This window comes from Panthera leo, chromosome A2 (genome assembly GCF_018350215.1).
Source record: "Panthera leo isolate Ple1 chromosome A2, P.leo_Ple1_pat1.1, whole genome shotgun sequence".
Classification (NCBI taxonomy): domain Eukaryota; kingdom Metazoa; phylum Chordata; class Mammalia; order Carnivora; family Felidae; genus Panthera; species Panthera leo.
Genome location: NC_056680.1, coordinates 89016836 through 89023215, shown reverse-complemented (window position 1 = coordinate 89023215; position 6380 = coordinate 89016836). Strand labels below are relative to the sequence as shown.

At 33.8% G+C, this 6380-nt stretch overlaps 1 pseudogene; it reads right to left on the bottom strand.

Annotated features, from left to right (window-relative positions):
• Positions 1–201: 201 nt before the first annotated feature.
• LOC122213159 lies at positions 202–536 on the bottom strand (annotated as a pseudogene).
• Positions 537–6380: the final 5844 nt, after the last annotated feature.

Here is a 6380-nt window from a genome sequence, read left to right as displayed (position 1 = left end):
ATTACAAATAAAGTTTCCAAGAACATTTCTATACAAGTCTTTATATACACAGATAAATAGCTTTTACTCTCTTGAAAAAATATCTAGGAGTGGAATGACAGTATGGTATGGTAAACACAAAAACAAGCAAACAGTTTTCCAAAGTGGAGGTGCCATTTTACATTTTCTTTCTTTTTGTGGGGGAGAGGGGTTGCTATTTATTTATGGTAAATATTCCACATCCATTATCCTCTCCAGGCCGAAGTTCACTGAAACAGTGCCCAAGGCCTTTGCCAGTCCGAGGATGGAGTCATGTGACCCATCCATCCGGCAAATGGATGCACAGATATCGTTGGTTTTAAATTAGCTGTTGAACTTGCCTGTCACCTTGTCAATCTTGATCACATTCATCTGGATGGACGGTCGTCCTTGGTGATGATGACGCGGTTCTGAAAGAGCATTTAAGGGGCAGGTACCCGTCCAGGAACTCACAGGCAATATTCTGCATGCACAGGGCACACCTCCTGCCACAGCCTCCAATGTCAGTGCAGAGAGGCTATTCTACATTCTCACCAATAGTGTCTTTCAGTTCCTCCATATCCTTGCCACCCCTTGTTATGATGGTTTTTTTTTTTCTTTTTCTCTCTTCCTTTTTCTTTTTCTTTTTTTTTTAGTTAAGCCGTTACAATATGAGTGGAGTGACATCTTATTGTGGTTTTGCTTTGGGTTTCCTTACTGATCAATGATTTTGAGCATATATAAAACATACATTTACTGGAAATAATATATATGTTTACTGAAATCATATACTTATTGGAAATCTATACCTTCTTTGAAGTAGCTGTTTAAGTATTTTCAGTATTTTTTTCTTAGTGACTTTTGAGAGCTGTTTGTGGAACTTGTCCACAAGTCTGTTAGCCAATACATGATTTACAAAAATACTCTCCCAGTTTGTATTATGTGTTTTCATTCTCTTAAGAGTGACTTTTGAAAAGCAAAAATTTTATTTTCCACAAAGTCCAATATATCAAATTCTCTTCTATGGAATATGCTTTTGTTGCAATATCTAAGAAATATTTGCCTAACCAAGTGTCACAAAGATTTTCTCTTAAGATCTCTTGAGAAACTTTCATAATTTTAGATTTTCATTTTTATATATGATCCAATTTGAATTAATTTTTGCATATAGCATAAAACATTTATCAAAGTATTTTAAATATAGGGATATGGTAATTTCAGTAACATCCATCAAAAAGATGATTCATTTTCTCCTGAGTATACTTTGCACATTTGCTAAAATCAGTTGTCAATATACATGTAAGTCTAATCCTGCACTCTCTATTTTATTCTATAGATCATTTACCTTGACTTCACCTCCATACTTTTTGATAAGTATAGTTTTATAATGAGTCTTAAAAGTAGGTTGTGCTTATCATTGCTTTTCAGACTTTTGGTTAATCTAGTACTTTGCATTTCTATTTGATTTTTATACTCATTTGTTAATTCTACAGGGGAAAAACACCTGTTTGATCTTTGATTGGGAATGCATTATATCTACACTTTGAGAAATTTTACATCTTAAATATATTGATAGTCAACACACAAAGTATATTCCTGCTTTTATTGAGATCTGTAGTGACTTTCAACAATGTTTGTAATTTTTAGTGTACAAATCTGACCATTTTTGTCAGATTTTGTGTACTTTTGATGCTATTATAAATTGCTTTTATTGCTTCAATTTCTTGAGAGTATATAGAAATATAGCAAATTTTTGTCAGTTGTCTTCTAAAACCTTACTCACCACAATAATTCTAGCATGTTATTTTAGTTTTCATTACATTGTCTACATAGCCAATCATGTCAACATCTCATATTAAACAAGAGTTTTATGTCTTTTTTACCAATCTGAATTCTATTTTTCTTTGTCTTATTGCACTGGCTATAATCTACTACAGTGTTGAAGTAAAAGTAGTAAGATATTCTTGTCTTGTTCTGATAATGACCATTTAACATTAAGTATGATGTCAGCTGTAGGTTTTACATAAATGACCTTTATCAGGTTGAGAAAGTTTCTTTCAGTTCTCGGTTTGTTGAAAGTTTTTCTCAGGAATGGACACTGAATTTTGTAAAATACCTTTTCTATTGAGATAATCACAAGATTTGTCTTCTTATACCTGTTAAGATGGAAAATTATACTGATCCTTCTTGAAGTTAAACCAACATATATTGAATGATTTGTTCATAACAACAATAACAAAAATAATGTAGTTTCTTCACTGATGAGTATGATCTCCTCTGCATAAGATTGGGAGTTAGGGTTTTAGCGTTAGAGAAGATTATAGGACCCAAAATGTCAATGCTCACTAACCTATGGTTTATTTTAGGAAAAAGATACAGGATAGGAACAGTGTTAAGAATAAGTATTTTGACCGATGATTATAACACATACTCAAGTTTTCATTTTTCTTGCTTTATAAGAGCTATGATGGTCATTGTGATTATTCTGACCTGATCAGAAACTGCCACGGTGGTCTTATAACACAGAGGAACCAGGAAGCTTAAATTAGAGTCTCAGCTGGGGGTTCTTATACCTTGCTAGGAATGTAGGCATATTTCTTGCTATGTAAAGAGCACCACGGAAGAGTCCTCTGGGATTCTCAGAAGGTATAAATCATCAATCTAACTGATATTAATAATCACCACTGCCAAGCTTAAACAACCCGTCCCCAAATTTGTATTAACTCTTTGAATTAACCACTGCATTTCGTAATTTAAGCAGGAGCCTGTGCCCTTTAGATACTTAAGTCGCTCAGGTCAATTCCAGGCCAACACAATTAACTCCTCATAAACCTCCCTACCCCTCAGAAAAATCCACAAAAGTTTCTCTGTTGTTAATACCCTTTTCTTTATTAGTCATCAAAATTAATGTGACTTATGGGGCGCCTGGGTGGCGCAGTCGGTTAAGCGTCCGACTTCAGCCAGGTCACGATCTCGCGGTCCGTGAGTTCGAGCCCCGCGTCAGGCTCTGGGCTGATGGCTCGGGAGCCTGGAGCCTGTTTCCGACTCTGTGTCTCCCTCTCTTTCTGCCCCTCCCCCGTTCATGCTCTGTCTCTCTCTGTCCCAAAAATAAATAAAAAACGTTGGAAAAAAAAAATTAATGTGACTTATAATTAGACATTCATTTGCTTAACTGAAAGGATATTCTTCTAATTTTTTTGATCCTCTAACAGCAGAACTTGAAACAAGGACTTGAGTGCAGATATTTTGGGGGAGGATGAAGCCCAGAATGGAGATATAATAGAACAAAGTAAGCAATTCAGACAATAAAGAAAATTCTGTATCAGGATGTATTATATATGTCACATTAGTAAAAAACAGATGCACAGTTCTACTAGCAGCCCTTGATAACTGTTTAAAAAGCCTGCTTGAATTGACTTCCTAACAGATGAAAGGCTAGAGCATTTATCTATCAGCTGCTTTCTTCTACTGGCAGAGGATGGCCTCCAAGGTCTTCAACTCTATTCTGACCTTCTTAACAGCATGTGCTCAAAGGCCAAGATATAGTGGTATTGGAAAAGTCATTGGGGAACAAAAGTGGCAAGATGTTAAGTGTAGGAATGGGGAGTGTCAGCACCAGGTAAGTCTGTTCTCACCAGAACTGTCTACTACAACTTATATTAACTGAGGCTAATATCAGAGGCAAGGTAAGGAGATGCATCACAGAAGGCAAGAGATGTGTGTATATTTATTTGTTTATTGTCTTTTTTATCTGCTAGACAGCAAGCCATACATTCTGTGTGTGGCTAAGAGCTGTGACAATTTTATATACAATGCTGTATGATCTCTTAGCTTAGAGCCTAGTGTGTAATCAACACTTCACAGATATTTATCAGAAGGAAGGAAGAGAGGAAGAAAAGGAAAGAAGGTAAGTTGGCATAAGTCCAGTTTCCACGCAAAGGTAGACATGAGGAATACAGGGTGGCTGGTGTGGCACTAGTGGTTGCAAAGATTACAGAGTTAGGAACTATAGTAGAATGAAAAAAAAAAAAAAAAGTATACAATAATCCCCATTAAGATTCCCAAGTTGTAAAGTCATCTACTTTACAGTTTTGGTTCAAGTCTACTCTGGGTACTTAATTATTCTACTATCAATATCAATTAGCAGTATATTTCAAAATGAAACTATCGTTTGTATTCATTCTTCTGGAACTTTCTAGAGCTGAGATCGCTTGAAAAAAGATCAACACAATTCGCTCTTTCCTTTTATTTTTAGGATGCTCACTGAAATCCTTTCTGACAACTGTCAGATTTTCTACTGCTTTATCAAGGAAAGTGATAGGTAGCCTTACAGCCCTTGGGAATGTACGTATCGAGTCAGAAATCAACTCTTGTATCGACTCACAGTATACAACATAAACAGATGATTCTATATTCCCAAAGAAGTGTTTTCATACATTTATTTATTTTGGTGTTCACACACACTTCATGACTGATAGATTAGTCACTGAAAGCTTCTTGGAAAAGATTGGAATCACTTACAATGACTTGAATGAAAAGAAGATGCTATGTTTACATTGGATCTGTTTTTGTTTGCTTAGGGGATAAATAGTACTATTTTTTTTCTTTTTTTTTCTTTTCCCTTCTTTTCTTTCTTTCTTTCTTTCTTTCTTTCTTTCTTTCTTTCTTTTTTTATTTGCTTTCAATAGTCTCATTGTAGATTTTTGAGCTCACACTTAAGAAATTTTTGGAAATGGTTACAATTAAATACCAAAAAAAAAAAAAAAGAGCAAAGAAAGTATTACTTTTAGATGGTTCTACTGTTTCTCAGATTTCATTTTTATTTCCTGAGCATTTTATCAAAAATAAGAAAGGTAAATAATGGTAAGTTAATAATAAGTGATAAAGGTTAGTAGGTATTAAAATTAAATTAGTCACAAATAGCACTCAAGACAAGAATTAGATTTTAACAAACTAGTGTTAATGTGAATTTTCCAGGTAGTCCTTATTTAAAGAAAATGTATTTTATATTGCATGTAACATTTTGTAGCATAGAAGAGTCCAAATGAGGACTTGTGTTTAAGATTATATTAAAGTTCCAGTTAAAAATATTTACACGTATGTTGCAAAACCTAAGTAATTCAGTGAAAATTGAATATTGGAACACCCTGAAGTGAATTAGTGAATGGATGGATGGATGGGAGAATAAATGTATGAATGAATAAAGAATGAATGAATATGTACCCAACTAAATAAATACTGTTATGCTGCTTTCAAATATCTAAAATAATTACCCTCCCTCCCAAAAGAGAGACATGATTGCCTCCAAAAGTCATACCTTTAAAAGTGGGTGAAATTCATTTTTTAAAACCGTTTCATTTTGAAATAAATTTAAACTAAAAGAACAGTTGCAAAAAAGTATACAGATTTCCCTTGTCCCCTCCACTCAGTTTGCCCTAATTTTAACATTTTACATACCCATTACTGAAACTAAGAAATTAGTTTTTAAACTATTTAAGTTACTCCTATTTCACCCCTATCTTTTTTTCATTCTGGCATCCAATTCAGTGTTCACATTTAATTTATCATTCATTTTTTTCATTTTCCAACCTATGACAGATCTTGTCTTCCCTTGTTTTCTTGATGTTGACAATTTTGAAAAATATGGATTTAGAATTTTTTAGACGCCCTCAATTTGTGGAGGAATTTTTTTAGAGTCTGATATCAAGGGGAATATTATATTTATATGTATTAAAAAGGAAACAGATAACAACTCTGCAGTGTCTGCCATATTTCTTCAATATAAATATTATCCTGTTTCCATTCTAATAAACATATATTGAGGAAAACATCTTTTAAGTCTATGAAAATATTGTTTCTCCTTATACTCTCACCCACAAGGATTAGTATGGTCTGTGAACCTAGCCTTCAGTGATTACCACTGTGTATTTTTCTATTTCATTATTTTTATATTTGCTAATTGGGATTTCCTGCAAAGAAGTATTAGCTTCCCCTCTATTTTACCCATTGATTCAATCATTTATTTATATCCGTGTGTGTTCACGCATGTTTATTTTATTATTTAGGTTATAGTCCAATGTTGTCATTTACTTTCTGCTTAAATTGTTCCAACTTTGGCCAGTGGGGGTGTTTTCAGTCCCCGGCAATCAACATTCTATTTGGTGTTTCCATGAATTTGACCTCTGTAGATATCTCATGTAAGTTGGATTACACCATGTTTGTTCTTTTGTGTCTGGTTTATCTCACTTAGCACAATGTCTTCAAGTTTCAACCATTTTGTAGCCTGTGTCAGAATGTGGCTCAGGAGTTATTTTTCATGTTTTATGTGATTAACATTCTTATAAAATTTTGTTTTCTTATGATATTGGGATATCACTTATTAT